Source organism: Rattus rattus, chromosome 16, assembly GCF_011064425.1.
Source record: "Rattus rattus isolate New Zealand chromosome 16, Rrattus_CSIRO_v1, whole genome shotgun sequence".
Lineage (NCBI taxonomy): Eukaryota > Metazoa > Chordata > Mammalia > Rodentia > Muridae > Rattus > Rattus rattus.
Window position 1 is genome coordinate 5467192 of NC_046169.1, and position 19465 is coordinate 5486656.

Genomic DNA, 19465 nt, shown 5'->3' on the forward strand with positions numbered 1-19465 from the left:
TTCTAAAAAGCTTACCAACAGGGACACCCAGAGCAATTGGGGGGCACACTGTGCCAGTAGGGGATAGCAATAAAGATAGAAGGAAGGGAAAGTCTGCAAACGTGAACTAAGAATTTTGCATAACATGCTTGTACCTTTCCTATCTGGGAAGTCCAACTTTGAGTATCTTTACGGTGTGTAGGCATCTGTATATACACAAAAACCCTTCTTCCTGGGGAACTTGTGAACATCATCTCATTCCAGAGGGTGGGTCTGCAAGATCGCCTTTCTAACCCATTTTTAGGAACAGTTGGAGGAGCGAGCCCTCTAGAAGGTGCTGTATCCGGGATGATTGCAGGAGCTCTGGATTGAAAAGCTAGCTGGCCCAGAGAAGAGGCTTCAAACTCCTCGCCCTCACTGACTGGTGGTTCCCTGCCCAGTCCGTGCAGTCATTTCTATTCCGGGTGGTTATCTGTTCTCAGCCGACATGCAGATAGGACAGAACTTCTGCAGAGGTGGGGCTCCTGGCAGTGCAGCTAAAATGATAGCCAAGGGCCTGGTGGGCAGGAGGGGACAGAATATATAGAACAAGATGCAAGAACTTAGCCACCGAAGGAGGGCTGTTTTGGGTGAGAAGCCATCCTCCTTGCTGGAGGTCGGGTGTCTGGTGCAGCATGACCAGCTGCAGCTCTGACGCAGCTTTGACCTTTGAAGTCACAAGTCTCACTTTGAGGATTAAAGCTTAGGGTTTGCGGGAGGCTCAGTAAAGGCAAGCTGTCCTTGTTTGTCGAGTGTGTGCACAGGGTTTAAAACTTTAGACCCCCAAGGGGATTCTCCAGGAGTCCCATTCCCTGCTGGCACGTACATGTGTCCTTGCCTTGCTGTTAGAAGATGAGGGGTTGGTTAACGTGCATAGAGATGTTTCCAGAAGACTGAGCAGAAGAGATGGGCCAAGGCTTGTTCCCTCTTTGTCAGGAAATTCTCCACAGAAGAGGCAGATGTCAGCTTTCTCATTAAGAGCAGGCATGGGGAAGATGAGCCAAGCTTGGCACTGTCAGAGTTGGCATGGGATGCCAAGTTCCCAGGTCCCCTGCTCAGAGGACCTTAAACCAGGGTGCCACTTAGCATAGCATCTGGAGTATGCTTGAACGATTAGGTCTCCTTATAACTTACGTATCTTGATTCTTTTTTTTTTTTTTTTTTTGGAGCTGGGGACCAAACCCAGGGCCTTGCACTTGCTAGGCAAGCGCCTACCACTGAGCTAAATCCCCCAACCCACGTATCTTGATTCTTAAGGTCTCAGGAAGGGTGGCTAGGGAAGGGGGTGTTCAAACACAGGTCCCACCCACCACTACCTCCCCAGGGGTGATGAAACCTTGCCAAGAGGAAGGATTTGGCTCTGAAGCGCCAGACTAAACCTTGGCTGTGTTTGCCTCTTATCCAGTTCAAAGCTGTCTGTCGGGTGCAGGATGTGGCAGAGGGGAATTCGACGTGAGAAAAGAGGCTGTGAAGCCCATCCACTTCTCTAAGAGCCACGTCACGGTCCTCTGCCTTCCCAAGGGTCTCACCGCTTACTGTGCAGTGACCCCAGTAGAGAGGACTCCTTTATTAAAACGGTTTCCTTTGACCTCCTCATAGGAAGAGAAATGAGATCACAATAGGAATGGGGTGTTATGAAATGGAAGGCATTATGTGATCTTCCTTTGTTTTTGATTTTAATTTTTATCTGTATGTGTCTATGTGGGTGGGAACGTGGATGTGAGTGCATTGCCCTCCGAAGCCAATAGAGGGCATCAGTCTGCAGGTGGTCGTGTGGTTGTGAGCTGGAGTCGCAGTTGTGAGCGGGAGCTGCTGGCCTGGGTGCTGCAAACTGAATCCTGGTCCTCCTCAAGAAGGGTACGTGTGCCGCATGATTAAAACAAAACAAAAAAACAGTGTGGGCTACAACTCACTTTGTAGACCAGGCAGCCCTTGAACTCACAGAGATCACCTGTCTCCGCCTCTTGTGCACTAAGATTAAAGTTAGGTACCACAATGGCTGCCTCACACCTTCCTTTCTTTTTCAACACAGGGTTTCTCTGTGTAGACTGGGCTGTCCTGGAACTCACTCTTTAGACCAGGCTGGCCTCAAACTCAGAGACCCACCAGCCTTTGCCTCTTGAATGCAGGGACTAAAGGTGTGTGCCACCATGCCCGGCTGTGTCTCACAAATTCATTCATACGCTTGTCACCAGGCTTTTTTTTTTTCTTTTTTTTCCGGAGCTGGGGTCACCAGGCTTTCTTTAGCAAGCGCTCTACCAAAGCTAAAAAAAGGCTTTTTTTAAATACAAACAAAAAATGTTATTTTAAACACACAAACAACAAATGTCACACACACACACACACACACACACACACCTGCCCCCCTAATCTGGGGCGTGTGGTCACCTCTGTAGATGAATGAGCAGCCATGGGTTGTTGTCATGGTTTGGCTGGGCAGTGGATTGAGAGGACGTACCTTGCTCTGTTCCCCCTGGATAGTTTGTAAATTTTGCTTAGGAAAAAGTCAATCATTGATTGTTTTGAGAGAAACCAGGTGGGTTTATGGTCCTTCTTGCGGGGACCTAGGGGTCATTTATAATCATCTTCTTACGTGGTGTGGTCACTGATATACACACAGTCTTCGTTTGGCTTAGCAGGCATTGTGGCTGACAGCGCATTATGACGGCGAGTCTGCAGCCGCGCTAACAACACTCACCCCTTTCAGAGGACGGAAAGAGGTGGGTCTGTGTCCTGATGGGTCACAGCCAGGTGAAAGTATTCGTATGAGCTCAGAGGGTGTCCTTATATGGTTACTACTGCTCTGGTAAAGACCATGACCAAAAAAGCAACTTGGGGAAGCGAGGGTTCATATCAGCCTAATTATAGTCCGTCTGGAAGAGAAGTCAGGGCAGGAGTTCATGGCAGGAACCAGGAGGCAGGAATAGAAGCAGAGACTGTGAAGGAACACCGCTTACTGGCTTGCTCAGTTACTTTGTCTGACAGCCCAGGACCACTTGCCCAGGAGTGGCATCACCTATGGTAAAGGTGGGTCCTTTCATAGTCATCATTAATCAAGATAATGCCCACTACAGGCCAACCTAATGGATGCGTTCTCCCAGTTGAGACTCCTCTTCCCAGATCACTCTAGCTTGTGCAGGGTTGACGATGATCAAACAAGGTGGAGGTGTAGGAAGATTGCATGATAGATGGCGTGTGCCACCCGTTAGCAGTATTACAGCATTGCCCGAGTTAGATGGGTCTGAAGGGATGTGACTATGTCAAGTGTGGGAACCCTGGGCTCTCAAGTGCCTTGAAAGAGCCTTCCACTTGAAGATGCCGGGAGGTCACCTCTGTTGTCCCCTGCTCCCCACAGGAAAGCAGTTCCTGCTGGGTATTCATCCCGCCCTCCCCTGCAGGTTAGGCAGACTCCATGCATGTCTAAGACTTGGCTGTCTCTCAGTGCAGACTGTGGGCAAGGAGTTCAGACGCTGGCTGGGCCAGTGCCTCTGCTTTGGGACTTGTAACGGAGCGTTGCAAGAATGACTTTCTGTGAGGATTTCCAGTTCTAATCAGGAAATGGTGACCTTTTGTGACTGTGGAGCCACCAGAGAGCACTGTGCAGTTAGGTGAGACTGTGAAATCCTGTGTCAAACGGGAACGGTGGTGACTGTGTGTGGTAGAGAGTGACACGGTGTCTGGGGTGAGGACGATAACGGAGATGGCCATCTAGAAGCCATCCCCTGCCTGTTTCAGTTCAGAAATGACCAGCAGGTATGACTGTAAGGGGCAGAATGGCCTCCACCATCCATCTCCACATGGTCCACCAGATCTGTGCTCCTCAAATTAATATTCCAGAAGAGGTTCTGCCAATTAGAGCAATCTCTTTATCCCAGCTGTGGAAAGAGTGAGAAGCCTTATGCCCAGCGTTCCATGCCCAACAAAGCACCATTGGATGCTTTTCCAGTCATGGCAGGACCGGGTATTTCCTGGTGTCAGGCCGGTGTCAGCCATGTCCTGTTGTGTGGGGAGTCTCTGGGGGAAGATTGGAATGTCGAGATAGGCCATGAGAAGTCTGGGTCCCCAGCTACCTCACCTAGGAGGAAACCCGAGATTATTTTTCAAAAAGTTATTAGCTAACCATACACATCAAATGCATACAGCTCCCATCAAAGGGAAATGAAAGGACTTTTATAAACATGTATTTTTGCCGGTGCAACCCCACTGTGTTTGGATTTTGCGGGGATAGCATTTGGGCAATGAACAGTAGCCAAGCCCAGCCGAGAGGCTCTAGAAGAGATCTGGAAAAAAATCTCTCTACAGGCGTATGTGTTTGGGTTAGCTCTCCACCGTGCTCCGTGCACTTCCTGCCTTCCTGAGATGCAGACCTGCTGTAGCAGACTAAAGCAAGGAGCCAGATGAAGAGTTGAGGGGAGGTTCTTGTCTGCAAGGCACGGCATGCAGAGAGGTGGGCTAAGATCGGGACAGGATTCTGGAACTAAGAAGGAGAGGGCTCTAGAAAGGGCAGGGAAGGGTCACTGTCCAGCCCTGGTGTGCCTCAGGGATCGAAGGATGAGAGCCTGTCTGGGATGCCTACTGTTGACTCCCTGTTTTCCAGTAGATCGTGCCCAGTTCACCGCTGCACCTGCTTCACCTCGCTTTCCCTGGTCACCGGGTCAGCTGGCAAGAGGTGTGCAGACCCGAGGAGCAGAGTGTGAACCCTCATTCCGGTGCTTCCTCGGGATCCTTGACATTCGCCTGAGCAGGTGTGATCTGGTTAAGGCAGGCGGTGCACTGATGTGTGGATATCAAAGCAGTGTACCCTGTGACCCTTGGATTGAGCAGCAGGCTCTGAAGCGCATCCCCACCCCCTACCCCCACCCCCACCCCCACCCCCTACCCCTACCCCCACCCCCTTGCCCTTGAATCATATCCCTGGTTCTCAGGGTTCACAAGAGGACAGGACATGGCAGAGAACCAGATTTGCAGAAATAAGACTTTAGCGCAGTTCGTGTTCAGATGTCTTCAATATCTGCTCCCTGGACAGAAATCCGATAAAGGCTGCACCACAGAAGGGGGAAAGTTCTAGGTAGCCAGCTCCAAAGAAGCCTTTTTCTTTTGTTTGGGGATGGCAGGGTGTGTGCCCAAGAAGGCCGCTGCACCAAGGCTCAGGGTTTCAGAGAGTCACAGTCCCCAGTGAGGCGAGACACAGATTCCCAAGAAGCTGCAGAAGTCAGCGTTCCTCTCAGGCCTGACCGTGTTTTGAAATAAATTTAAATAGCAATTAAGTCTTTGCATGACTGATTGTGAGGAAAGGAAAGTGGGAGTGGCCCTGGTGATTGACACTTCTCTGGCCCACAAGGGACGAGGTATTTTGGAGTTTGTCACGAGTCTTTGGACTATGCTATCATGAGACACGCCTGCTCACAAAGGTTGCTTTGTGAGCCTCTCCCAAGGCAGGACACTTGGCTGGAGTAGACATCGTTTCCCTGGGGTAGTATTTCTTATGTTCTTGGCTCCCCGGCACAGGCAGCATGGAGGGTGCTGGCAGGGAAGAACAGGGTATGCTGGTCCCAGCTGTTGTCTGATTTAGAAATGTCCCCAAGGAGAACCAGCACTCTAGGGTATTTCCTTCTCCCATGAATGACCATGCCCTAAGGGTTCATCCCTAGGTTGCAGTTAGGGTTGCTGTCCCCAAGGTTCCCCTAGTAAGGTGCTTTGGTTCCCACAATGGAAGCCTGTAGAAATAGCACCTTGACCCTGGTGACTGGCGGAAGTAGAGAAGGGCCTGGATTCCAGCCAGACCATCAGATGGAGTTGCAGAAGAGAAAGCCTGAGGCTCCGTCTGGAGTCAAGTCTGCTGGAGGGGAGGTGACCTCTGAGCTGCAAGGCCAGGGAACCCTCAGCTCACCTGGCTGCCGACAGGCCGTGCAGTTAGACACCTCACACCCCTATGGGGACTTTTGTTTGTGTATTTATTTACTCATATGTATGGAGATGATTACCCCGGTTGGATAGAGTGACTTGTGACCTTCCATATTGATGCTGAAATCCAGGGTAATTCAAAGAGCCAGCGGCCTGGCCAGCCAACAGGAAGGTGTCAGGTCACCTTTGACTTAGAGCTACCTGGTGAGGGTGTAAGCGGACATGGGCTTCTGGTGTCAGAGTGACAGAGTTCCAGCTTTGGCCTTGACAGACAGAGCACAGGGATTGGCTTCTTGACCTCTTCCACCATCTTTAGGGTCCTGAGTACAGAGGGCTTTTGGAGTAAAAATTAATTTAAAAAATCCCAATGCGGGGTTTCTACCCACCTTTGATCATTTATGTTCTTGGATGAAAACCACACATGGCCTTTATGTCTATAATAAGCCTTGAACAGCCCAAGAGCTTGCTGTCTACCCTCCAGGCTACTTTTCCTTCTGATAACTCAAGTTATGGCTTACGATGTTTTATCTGGGCTGCTGGTAGCTCCAGTCGGCCAGCCCACAGGGCCACCTTTTATGGCTCAGCTAAACCATGGCGGCTGCCCTTTCTCTTCCCCTACAAGTTCTAAGTTCTCCCCTACAAGTTCTTCTTCTATCCCATGGTGGCTTCTCTCTCTCTCCCAAGCCTGCCCAACCTTAACCCCACCTATGTCTCTTCTGCCCAGCTATTGGCTGATGACATCTTTAGTCACCAGTCACAGTTAACTGAGGGCAGAGTTACTCAGCGTCTTCCATGGGGACGCTGTCTTCTCCGGGGCACTAGACTACAAGCAGCATTAGGCTAGCCCACTGCAGGGCTTGGTTTTTAGATCTTAGCACAGATCCATGTGTGTAGCAACTGGACAGCAACCTATTCCCTCTGTATTGTCTCTCACAGGGTTTCACTGTGTAGCCCCAGCCGGCCTTGTACCTGGCGTTTATCTTGCTTCAGTCTACCTGGCACTGTTTCACTTTTTTTTTTTTAAGTACCTTTAAAAATTTTTTTAAATTTAAATTTTTTAAAAAATTCATTTTATGTGTGAATGTTTTGTAGGTCGTGTGTGTGTGTGTGTGTGTGTGTGTGTGTGTGTGTGTGTGTGCATGTGCGCACGCGTGTGTGCACGCACACGCACATGCACTACATTTGTACTTGGTGCCCTCAGAAGTCAGAGGAGGGCATCAGATCCTCTGGAGCTGGAGTCACAGACGATCATGAGCCACCATGTGGGTGCCGGGAAAGGAAGCCGAGTCCTCTGGAAGATAATCTGTGCTCTTGACCACTGTGCCATCTCTCCAGCCCTTCTGTTCCAGTCTCAGTGGTGCTGGGGATAGGGCTTTGCTTGTTCTAAAGTCTCCCAGGCACTCTTCCCGTATCCCAGGTTCCCTGCTAGGGCAGAGGCAAACAGTCCTATCTACTTAAACGTACAACACGTGCACCTTCAGAACATCTGGCTTCTCTCCTCTGTCCAGTTTCAACCCAGGTTTGATTTGCAGTTGGTTTTACTGGTGTCAGAGACAAGGGGAGATCTGTGGCCATAAGGAGCAGTGACAGAGGACAAGTGACAGTCCCCAGTTTGGAGAGTGTATGGCTTACACGAACAGGGTCCCCGCTGTTAGAAAATGTCTCTTCTTCATCTGCAGAAAGCTGTGTCCTGCAAGTCCAGGCGCATTCATGGGAGCACGGTGTAAGCTAAGCTTTAAAAGCCCAAGAAAAGGATCGATAGACCCGGGACCCTTCGCCCTCACAGCATAGGTGCTAGGTCAATAGGAGAAAGGTGGCGGCTGTGAGGACGGAGACTCGTGTGGAAGGTCAGCTGTCCGGCCCACGGTAAGAAAACCTCACTCGTTAGTTTGCATATAGACTCACCTGGACAGCGCGACACAGCTGTCACGGACACCACGACAACATAGGACGCAGACTGTGGCTGGTTGGTTTGTGCCGGGTGGTGTTTGGGGAGTAGTGTGCTTCAGTGCGTCATTGTCACGTTGTTCCTAAATTCTGAGTTCTTTGGGAGCCTGCACAGTTCACAGTAGCGAAACAGGCAGAAGTGTCTTTCATTTTGTCTTCTTTTTCAGACTGTGGTCTCTCTATTACGTAGCCCTGACTGTCCTGGACCTCGCTGTGTAGATCAGATTGGCCTCGAACTCACAGAGATCTGCCTGCTTCTGCCTCTCCAATGCTGGGGAGCCAAAGATGTCTAATTTATTCATTCATTCATTCATTCATTCATTCATTCATTCATACATTCATTCATACATTGAGAGGTGGGTATGGTGGCACGTACCTTTAATCCCAGTGTTAGCCTTCTGTCTAAACTCCACTCAACAGTTGGCAGCAGCCAGGTAGGCCTGACTCACTATAAAAGGGGCCGCTGGCCCCCTCCTCTCTCTCTTGCTCTCTCTTGTTCCTCTCTTGTACTTGTTCTTGCCTTCCTACTCTCTCTCTCTCTCCCCATTTCCTTTCCCCTCTCTCTCCACAGACTCATGGCCAGCCTCGACTTCTCTACCCCTCTACTCTCTGCCTTTCTCTGCCTCTACCCTCCTAACTCCACCCCCATCCCCACCCCTACCCCCATGCCCTAAATAAACTCTATTCTATATATACCATCGTATGGCTGGTCCCTCAGGGGGAGGGGATGCCTAAGCTTGGGCTGGTGGAGCTACGCCCTTCCCCCATACCTGACTATCCCTCCATAGAACATTCCCCTCTCTCTTTATCTTCTTATAAACACATCATATGGTGTCAAACCAGCACTTCTGGAGCCGCATTTCTGTGAGTTCGAGACCAGCCTGGTCTACATAGTGAGTTTTCAGGGTTACACGCTGAGACTGGTCTCCACAGAAGAAGAAAAGCAAAGCAAATGGAAAATATTCTGGGGCTTGACCACAGTACAGAGCATTATCTTTTTTTTTTTTTTTTTTTTTTTTTTTTTTCGGAGCTGGGGACCGAACCCAGGGCCTTGCGCTTCCTAGGTAAGCGCTCTACCACTGAGCTAAATCCCCAGCCCCTACACAGAGCATTATCTTAAACTCCCTCCTCCTCCTCCTCCCTCCTCCCCCTTTCTTCCCTTCCTCCTTTTCCCTGTGTCCAAGCTCCCTTTGCACATCGTTGTCTTGATAAGGCATTTCTGGGAATCTTTCCAACAAAGATCAAGAGATCTTGGCTGTGGGTTGTATAAAAACATAAATTAAAAAAAAAAATCGAAGTGTCCTTTGATGTTTACATGGTTGGACACGCCTGCTCCCCCAACTTAAGAACAGTTGCAGCCTTCAGATGAAGGGAAAGAGGAAGCTACTGTGCCCAGCTTTGCTGCAGGGGGTTGGCGGAGTTTGGGCGGTGGGGGGTTGGCTGCCGGCTTTGCTCTTCCTTTATCTCTGAGGACCTTACTCCCAGCTCCCTCAGGTGTGGTGAGCAAGGGTTCTGTTTATTTGGTTTTATTTATAGGCATTCGTGATTTGTATTGCAGATAAACCTTAGCAAGAAAGTAATTCTTACAGGAGTCCTTGGAGGTGGTAAGAGTTCCTCTCCCTTCTAGTCAGGTGTCAGGTTTCAAGACCCCTCTCTTAAGGAGAAGAGCACCTATTCCTGTGTTTGTTACTACAGCAAATAACGGTTAAGAATCTGAGTGTTGGGGTTGGGGATTTAGCTCAGTGGTAGAGCACTTGCCTAGCAAGCGCAAGGTCCTGGGTTCAGTCCTCAGCTCCGGGGTGGGGGGGTGGGGGAATCTGACTGTTGGTCTCCACCAGCTTGACTGGATCACCTAAGAGACATGTCATGAAGGGCATTTCTAGAAAGGTTTAACTGTGAGGGGAGACTCACCCTAGATGTGGATAGCACCATTCTGTGACCTGGGGGCCTGACTGGATAACTGAGAAAGGAGGGGAGGACTGGAGAGATGACTCAGGGATTAAGAACACCGTGGCCAGGCCGTGGTGTGTGTGCTCACAGGAGGCAAAGGTGGGCGTATATTTGTGGGTTCGAGGCCAGCCTGGTCTACAAACTGAGTTCCAGGACAGCCAGAGCTATACATAGAGAAGCCCTGTCTCGAAAAACCACAAAAGAAAAAACAAAACAAACAAAAAACGTAACGCTGGTTGCTCTTGCAGAGGACCTGTGCTCAATTTCCAGCACCCACATGGCTGTTCATAAAGTTCTGCAACTCCAGTTCCAGGTGATTCAACGCCCTCTTCTGGCCTCTGTAGGAATTGCATGCCGCGCAGACAACACAGGCAAAACACTTAAAACCCATCCCTCTTTGCCTCCTGACTGTGGACTCTGACCCCCTCCTTCCATTCTTGCCATCGAGCCTTCCCCACTATGGTGGACTGTACCCCCAAATTATGTGCCAATAAGCCATTCATTCTTTTTTTTTTTTTTTTTTTTTGGTTCTTTTTTTTTTCGGAGCTGGGGATTGAACCCAGGGCCTTGCCCTTCCTAGGCAAGCGCTCTACCACTGAGCTAAATCCCCAACCCCTAAGCCATTCATTCTTAAATGGCTTCCATCATGGGATTTTGTCGGTGCCCCAAGGTGACGCTCTTAGCTAGCAAATGTCTGCCCCTCATGGCCTTAGGTAGTTCTGGGGCTCTGCGGATATTGAGATAACACAAGCAGTTGGCGTGCACCCCATTTCCGTAGATCAAGTGAGCTTTCGGGAGTGACACACTGTGGCATTGGCTTTCGTTCCTGATGCTTGGTTCGACCTCCTCTCCTCGGAATCCGGATTCGCTGAAGTAGGCTCCTGTACCACGTGTGTGGTGCTTCCCTCTCCACACCCCACCAGTCAAAGGAGGAAGTCGCTGGTCACTTGCTTTTTCTGGGGGAAGTACCTTTGCCGGAGGCAGCTGGCACTGGCTCTGGGTCTAGGCCTTGCAAGGTGGGGCGAGGCCAGGCTTGCCAGCAACATATATCAAGTTAAAACCCCCGGCGCCCAGTTAAATTTGCAGTGACTGTATTTTTCTTCCTTGACAACAGTCGGTGAAGTAAAGCCCAGTATCGCTCTACTACCATCCGGTACCCAGAATAACTTTAATGATTTATTTATGTATTTATTTTGGGTAATACTTGGAACACGATGATGATACATTCAGGGCATAGTTAATGTCAAACAATATCTTACTGTTCACGTGAAATCGAGCTCACGTTTGATTTGGCACCGTCATATCATGCTAACCTGGCATGAAGGAGAGGGTGTGGGGCCCACGGAAGACAGGTGAGGTCCCTCTGCCTTTGGACTCTTTAAAACATCCCTTTGTTAATGCTGTACCGCCATTGCCTCTTAAGTGCATGTCGATGACCTGTTGGCACGGTTCATGTCTTCTGGAGAACCCTGGCGGGCAACGCTTGATTCTTGGTGAACACAGACCTCTAGTTTTCAGTTCCAAGTTTCATATCCCCAACTGGGTGCTGAGTGTTTCCATTTGTCTTGGGGACACCTGATATTGGGGAAAACGCATTCTGTTTCATTTGAGAGAGTTTTTCATTCAGTAGCCCAGGCTGGCTCAAACTCACCGTGTTCCCGTTTCAGCCTCCTGAAGGCTTGCATTATAGACCTAGCGTGCCAGCGTTGTTTTGACCTAAGGCTATTTTGACTTTAACAATTTAGGACATAGTATTTTTTTTAAATTATTACAAATATGCCATCGCCAATGAATTCTTCAGGAAAAGTTTCTCAAGTCAACTTTGTCTCAAGTCTTCAAGTTTTCACAGCACAGATAGGTCCTTTCCAGCCTGCTGTCTATGGGGAAATGATTCACTCAAGAGAGTTTTAGACAATTACACTTATTAAGCCAATTGGAACTTTTGAGTCTTTTTTTTTTTTTTAAGATTTATTTATTTATCTTATGTATGTGAGTACACTGTAGCTGTCTTCAGACACACCAGAAGAGGGCATTAGATCCCATTACAGATGGCTGTGAGCCACCATGTGGTTCCTGGGAATTGAACTCTGGACCTCTGGAAGAGCGGGCGGTACTCTTAACCACTGAGCCATCTCTCCAGCCCCTTGAGTCCTTTATTAATGGACATAGCAAGAATGGGCCTCTCCTCTGGAAGGTGTCTTGGTGCTCAAGCTCAGAGAACAGTGTTTTAAAAGACAAAACGGAAATACATCAGTGCCTGAGCAGAGGTATGGCGGGGGAGGGTGTTCACATAGTGAAGGATTTGGAGCTGGTTGCCTGGTAACATCTTCAGCACCTTCCAGATACCACATAATGTGTGTGGATCATGATCAAGGCCACGGACCATCCCAGAAGCATTGCCAAGGTGAATGTCACTGTCGGGGGCATCGAAGACAGGTGCAAGGTGTTACCTTAGTCATTTCAATAGCAAAGCCTTTGGTGGGCCTCCAGCTTTGTCCTGTGAAGATTTCGTTGACCAGTCTCACATGGAGCAGGCCTTTGCTTTGATTCCATTGCTTCGCTTGCTGGTCCGGGAGGTCTGGGAAGGCTAAGAGCAGCCCCTTCCCAGTGCCAGGTAAAGGATCAGTAACTTTTATTATTATCTTCCCATCGATCTCTACGTTATAACCCAGAGCAGAATGTGTTGTGGTCGGGGTCCAGATGGCAGAACCACACGTTTTACTAAGCATTGCATCAGCTCAAAACTCAGTACTTCCTGGCCGGCCCAGAACTTGAACTATAAACCAGGCTGGTCTTGAACTCACAGAGATTCACCCGCTTCTGCCTCCTGAACACTAGGAGAAAGGCATGTGCTAATTAGCCCTGCAAACATAATTATCTCTATATCCAAATTGAGGGTTCCTCTCAGCCATCCAGACTAGAGACTACCCTTTTTGCTTCTGCCACACGCAGAAACTGTTCACATGCGATGGCTCCTCTCCCTCTCAGGGTTTGGACCTCCTATTCTGTTGGTGAAGAGAATCTAGTAAGTATATCTTGGAGGAGGGATCCTGGCTTTCCTTGTGTGGACCCCGGGACAGGAGTGGCTCACTGGGACAGGAGTGACGGAAGTAGGACCGGTGCCAGATGGAAAGTTTAGACGCCTTCAGGAGCCTGCAGGCAGCTGCCGTGCTTGGTCCACCCACCTGGAGCCTGGGTCCCGACTTGTCACAGCCTCCAGGCCGAGCCGTGGGTGCCTTCCTGGCTGTTGGCCACCTGTCGTCTTTTCTGGTGACATTTCACTTTGACTTTTCCTTTGAAGAGGTTTCCAAAGTGAGATTGGCCTGTGTGTAAAGGTCAGAAGAAGAAAAAAAAAGAGTAGATGATCCGTTAACAGAAATATAAGTTAAAAGGCAGGAAGTGAAGTGGCTTTATACAATCAGGTTGGTTTAAAAAAAAGTGTCCTTGAAATTATTCTTTAATTCTTTAGTTATTTTTCTTTAGAGTCCTAAAGCAGGATGTGGAGAACAAACATTTCTAGTCCGTGTGTGTATATACACGTTGGCCGAACACATAATGGAGCCCTGTGACCGTCAGACCTCCCGGACAGAGGAAAGTAGCTTCCTTTCGTTAGGCACATTTTTTAATTTTTAAAAATTTTTGCCTAAGTTCAGACCAGAAGAATGGCCGCATGATAGAGTCAGCAGGGCCTGAGCATTTGATGGTTTTGTGTGGATTTGGGGGGTGTGTGCGTATGTGTGTAGAAATGTAGACACTGGGTATCTTCCTCAACTGCTCTACACCCTTCTATTCTTTTGAGACGGAGTCTAACCCCGGAACCCTGGCTGGCCTGGAACTCAAAAAGAGTGTGCCCATGCCTCCCCAGTGCTGGGACTAAAGGTGGACATCACCACCGTCTGACTCTACCCAGGTTTGGAGACAAGGGAGCTCACTGAACTTGGGGGTCACTACTTCTGTGTGGCTGCCTGGCCAGGGAGCTCCAGGGGTCCACCTGTCTCTCCAGCATCGGCTTTTGTGGGCGTGGGATTGAGCTCAGTCCCATGCGCTTGTGTGATGAGCTGAGATGAGTCATGCCTTCCTGAACACAGACAAGGCCTTTAAGAGTATGGGTGGGTGTTCTGCCTGCATGTGTGCCTTGCACCACATGTGTGCAATGCCCCCAGAGGCCAGAAGAGGGCGTCAGATCCCCCGGAAGTGGAGTTACAGGTGGTTGCAAGCCGCCATGTGGGCGCTGAGAACTGAACCCAGGTCCTCTGCAAGAGCAGCCGGTGCTCCGAACCACTGAGCCATCCCTTCAGTTCCAGAAGTTTAGTTTTTACACTTGATCTTAGCCAAAAGGCCCAGAAGCGATTAGTTTTTAAGCTGTATGTTTGTATGGTGATTTCTCAGTTACAAAATACTGTTGCGTTATAGGAGTGATTCTGGGTACTTAATCCCCACAGCACTTTATAAGTTAACTGTTGATCAGGTCTCCCACAAGTTAAGGGATGAATGGCATTGTAAACCGACAGTGCTGATGTCACGCCAAGCACATTCTGATGTGGAAACCTCTTCAAATGGGAAGAACTAGGGACCCAGAGGATTCCTGCATACTTTGACTCCAAATTATTATTATCATCATCATCATCATCATCATCATTTACTTATATGGGTATAAATATTTTGCCAGCAGCTGTGTCTATCTACATAACCCATTAGTGCTGAACCCAAGGAGACCAGAAGCAGTGTCAGATCCTCTGGAACTGGAGGTGTCCCCACACCTCTTCAACCAACTTTGGAGTCTGGAGACTCAGGGTTTAGAGCAATTACCGTTTTTTCTAGAGGAGCTGCGTGTGGTTCCCAGCACCCACATCCCACGGCACCACAGCAGTCTGAAACTGCTGCTTCCGGGACATCCAACCAGTACCTCTGCTCTCTCCCCAAGGGCACCTGTCCTTACACGCAACTGATCTGTTTTGGGATTTTGTTTTGTTTTGTTTTTTTTTTTTTTCAGAGCTGGGGACCCAACAGGGCCTTGTGCTTGCTAGGTGGCGGCTCTACCACTGAGCTAAATCCCCAACCCGCAACTGGTCTGTTTTGCAGGCTAACCACGGCACTTGGTTTATGTGGCTGGGTAGCCTGGGTATCAGGGGACCGCGCTAGTAGTCTGATAGAATTTGGAAGGGGCATCCTGGAGGAAGATGTTGTCAGAGCCCAGTGGACGTCACCGCTCCTAGGGCAGCAGCTGGCATCGTTCAGATGAAAAGGTTTGGGGACTGCCTTAGTCTGCTGTGTTGCTGCGATGAGACACTGCCTTAGGGAGAAAGGGTTTATTTCAACTTACGGGTTGCAGTCCGTGACTTTAGAGGCTCAGATGGAGGAGGTGCAGGGTGACTCAGGCTTGTGACGCCAGCTTCTGAAGGGGCCAGAGTGTACTTTAAACATTTTAGTCCCGAGAGGGCCCCATATGATCTGAGCCTCCCCTTCCTCTCCTTTTTCCCTTCCTTATTTATTCTTTCATGATGATTTTAACACGAAACCATTCCTAACTCAGGTCTCACAAAAAAATGGACTAGGTACCTTTCTTTCCCCTTAAGATTTTTATTCATGTGTAATGTGTATGCGTCTCTCTCTCTCTCTCTCTCTCTCTCTGGTGTGTGGTGTGTGTGTGTGTGTGTGTGTGTGTGTGTGGGGGGGTGATCTGTGAGGGAGTGCCCACAGAGGCCAGACGGAGTTGTCATTTCCCTACCCTGGAGTTGCAAGGGTTGTGAGCCACTTGACATGCGTTCTGGGAACGGAACTTGGGTCATCTGGAAGAACAATGTGTGCTCTTAACTACTGAGCCATGGCTTCGGCCCCCAAGGTGTTCTTTCTTGTCAACTCCTGGAGCAGATCGTGGTTAGTACGGTTTCTCTAAGCGTTCTGACTGCTGTTCGGTCCCCAAGATGCCGTTAAGCAGGTAGGCATTGGAACATCCGTCCGGTGCAGCTTTCCGTGTCCCCAGAGAGGAGCTATCTGGCTCCTAGATTGGGTGAGTTCGGTGTCTGACTTCCAGTAATTTCGATGTGAATCTCTCGAGTGTTATCCATAGATTTGACAGCATTGTTTAAACGATAACAAAAGACAAGATTCCTTTCAGGGGACCTCGGCGCCCGAGACACAGGCTGTGTTTTCCGATGGATTAGCTTGGTTTCCGCCCTTCCAGGCAAAACATTCTTTATTTCTTGTGTAGCTTTTTGCGATCCTTCTCGAAATCCTCAACAGCCCGGCATGTGGAATGTCCCTTCTAGGGAGGAGGACTGTCCTGTGTGCCGGGGTAATTCTGAGGCGGGCAGCTCACTAGATGCTCACCCCATACCCTCTCTTTGCATTTAGGATTTGAAGTAGCCAGCCAGCTGGCAATTTAGCTCCAGAAGAACAAATTACTCGCAAGTCCATAAGTACAGCAAGGCCTAGGCTTGCCAATGCTTGCCTAATTTCCTGGGTGATTGCGGGGCTAGCACGGACAGCCTTCTTACAGAGTTTCTTAATTCAGACCCGCAGGCTCCAGGCCACGTCCCAGATTCATTTGCCTTTAGGGTTGGTTCCAGACACCAACTATGGGAAGGAAAAGACGGCTGACGTCACCGGCCAGGAGCCGTTCCTTATCGTCATGCGTACATCCCATAGTATCACGGGAGGTCACCTGGCTTGCGTTTTGGCAGCCGAAAGCCAAAGACCATGCCGTTTGCGAACGTTGCTGGGAATGCATCTCCCACTTCGCCTCTGCCTCCCTCCCTGACCTGGGCTTACTTCCAAAGCTTTGCCGTCAAACTTTAAGGAGGAAAAAAAACTTCATGATCGCTTCCTGAAGTCTTGCCGTCTTCTCGGGTCCTGGACCACACACACACACACACACACACACACACACACACACACACACACACACACACACCCTAAGTAGAGGAGTTCCTACTCTGCCCTCAGTTTGGAGCTGAAGGCCTAGAAACCATGTATATGGTCGTATTTAGCAACGTCATAAGCAAACGTCTTCCTTAACCTTATTCTGTGCCCTGACATGGCTCTGTGCAAGCATCGAGCTGAGGTTGGGTTTTGTGTCCCCACCGTAAGGGAACGGCCCGAGCTGCCGTGCACGGGCTGAGTGCGTTTATTAGGCAGGAGCTGATTGCGTGTTCCTGACTCTCTCAGAGCAGAACGGCCGTTCCGTGTAACTAATGGTCCTGTGAACATGGTGGAGAGTGCTCGCTGGCTGCAGATGGAGGCTGCTCCTTGATCTGGAGGGGCAGAGATGAGGGCTTACACTCAAAGCAGAACTGAAGTCTGTGGCAGAGGGGCTGCTGGCACGAGCATTTCCAGTTCCCTCATGGTGAAATGGATCGTCATCAGCCTTTCTCTCAGGTTTTTTTTTTCCCCATCAGCATCTTCAAATGTCATGCATGTGCTGTGATGTTCATCGGTTTGAGTGGAACTTGGTGTTTTTTCAGTGAATACGAAGGCTTATCTGGCCATCACGGGGATTGTAGAATTTCCATTACTCACCCCTACGTAACCTGCGCGTGTTTGCTCCTCGTTCCTCTCTCTTCTACTCCTCCAGTTCCAGGCAAGCAATACGCTCTTTCTGTCTGGATTCCAGACATTTCATACAAACCCGCCCAACGAATTCATGGCGGGCTTCTTTCCCTCAGCACGGTGTTAGCCTGTCCATGTTGTTGTGTGGGTCAGTACCTCATAACTTTTTATGGATGGGTAATAGTTCACAACACAGGCATTTGGGCTGTTTTCGCTTTTTGCTATTATAAATTTTGGGGTGTGCTCCTGTCAGGACAACCCTGCACAGCATGGGTTCTCTCTTGACCCAGGACTAGGCACAAACTACACCTAAACCTATTTTCACAGAGACCTTTCATGAAGCAGGGAAGAGAAGTTAACGTGGCTGCCCTCAGACTCGGGCAGGAAAACAGCAGCACAGGACTTCGCAGGTGTCATCTGTAAGAGGAAGGGAGGGGAGGGCTGGGTTCGAATGGGCTAGCATGTGGTGGTGTGTTCCGATTGGGCATGTTAATTAGGCGATCCGAAGCGTGCTCCGCCTCAGAAGGAGGAAGTGGCTAAATAAAGGATAGACTTTGGTGGCTAGCCTCAGGAATGTGATCTAATCTTTCTTTAGCAAGGAAGAGAGAATCAGGAAAAGGGCAAGGCCAGCCAGAGTGTCCATGCTGGATGGAGTCCCTTCAGTACCTTTGAGTGGAGTGGCTAAGTCATGAGCCACACCTGAGTCAAACCTCTGTTTTACTGTTCAGGTCTTTTTTTAGGCTGGTGTCCTGATCCTGCCAGTCTCAAGGCCAGCAGGGAAACAACTGGAAGGATCCAAGTGGGGTGAGGAATGTAATTTGGGTCAGCTCCACTCTCCAGCAGGCACTGGGTCAAAGGTGTACAGAAAGGCAAGTCCTGGGAGCATGTTCTGTGCTTCAGGGTGAGAGATAGCAAGTTCTGCCTGCTCGCTGTTGGGGGACCCACTGAGCATGTCCCTAGGCCACCGTCCTTCCCAGGTACCACTCCGGGGCACACACACGTGCAAAGGGGTCCTGTTTTCATCTGGTTAGTTTTCTACCGATCTACGTGGGCCCTGGCAGTTGGCAGAAGCAGATCTCAGGGATAAAGGGCTCTGGAAAGTGATCACTGAGCTGTGTGAGAACCTGCAGGCGAAGGGTCAGAGTGTGCCTTGGGTTTTTAGGGGAAGTCACATGTAGCTTGAAGACGCCCTTAAGGGTGGCGTAGAGCCTCCAGAGGCAGGCTTTGATCACCACACTGTACTCTCTGCTGGGAGACACATGCTGTGCCTTCTCAGGCCTTTTGAGCTGCTCTGGGTTGGATCTTTGGGCCTACGTTAAATATTTCCCCATGCCCTTTTCTTTGCTGATTTGGGATTTTTGAGACAAGGGCATCGTAGGTCAGACTGTCCTCAAACTCTCCATCCTCCTGTCTCAGACTTCTGAGTGCTGGGGTTATAGGTGTGAGTCATAAAGTCTGGTTTTCCAGACTTCCTTCCTTTTACCTGCTCATTTTGTTGGTAACTCGTAGCGTGTGTATGGTATTTGTGTGTCCCACAGTGTGTGTTTTGTGTTTGTGGGTGGCAAGACTAGCCCTCTAGGAACTGGAGGGATGGCTCAGGTTAAGAGCACTGGCTGCTCTTTCCGAGGGCGGTGATTCCCAGCACCCAACAGGCACCTCATAACCAGATGTAACTCCAAGTCCGTGGGATTCCTCGCCCTCTGCTGGCCTCTGTCGGTACTGCATGTGTGTGGCGCAGAGGCACAGGCAGGCAGAACACTCACAGATATTCAGCCACACAGGCAAAATACCCACACGGAATGAAAAAAAGTAAAGAAAACCCACGATCGCAACAACCAAAGAGTAGCCCTTTTCCCATCAGACCCTTACTTCTTCACTGGCCGGGGCTGTATTTTGTAGACCGGCAGACAGACATGTTGCGCGTTCAAATTCGGGGTGGGTCCCACGGTCCCCTCGAGCACCTTGTTAATGAGCTAATTCTTTTAATTTTGGAAGATGAACCGCGTGATTAAGGGCTGATTTGTCATCCATCCAACAGTTCTTCAGCCGAGCTGCTGTATGTAAGTAGCAGCTGCATTTACCTGGGTAGCTCATCAGC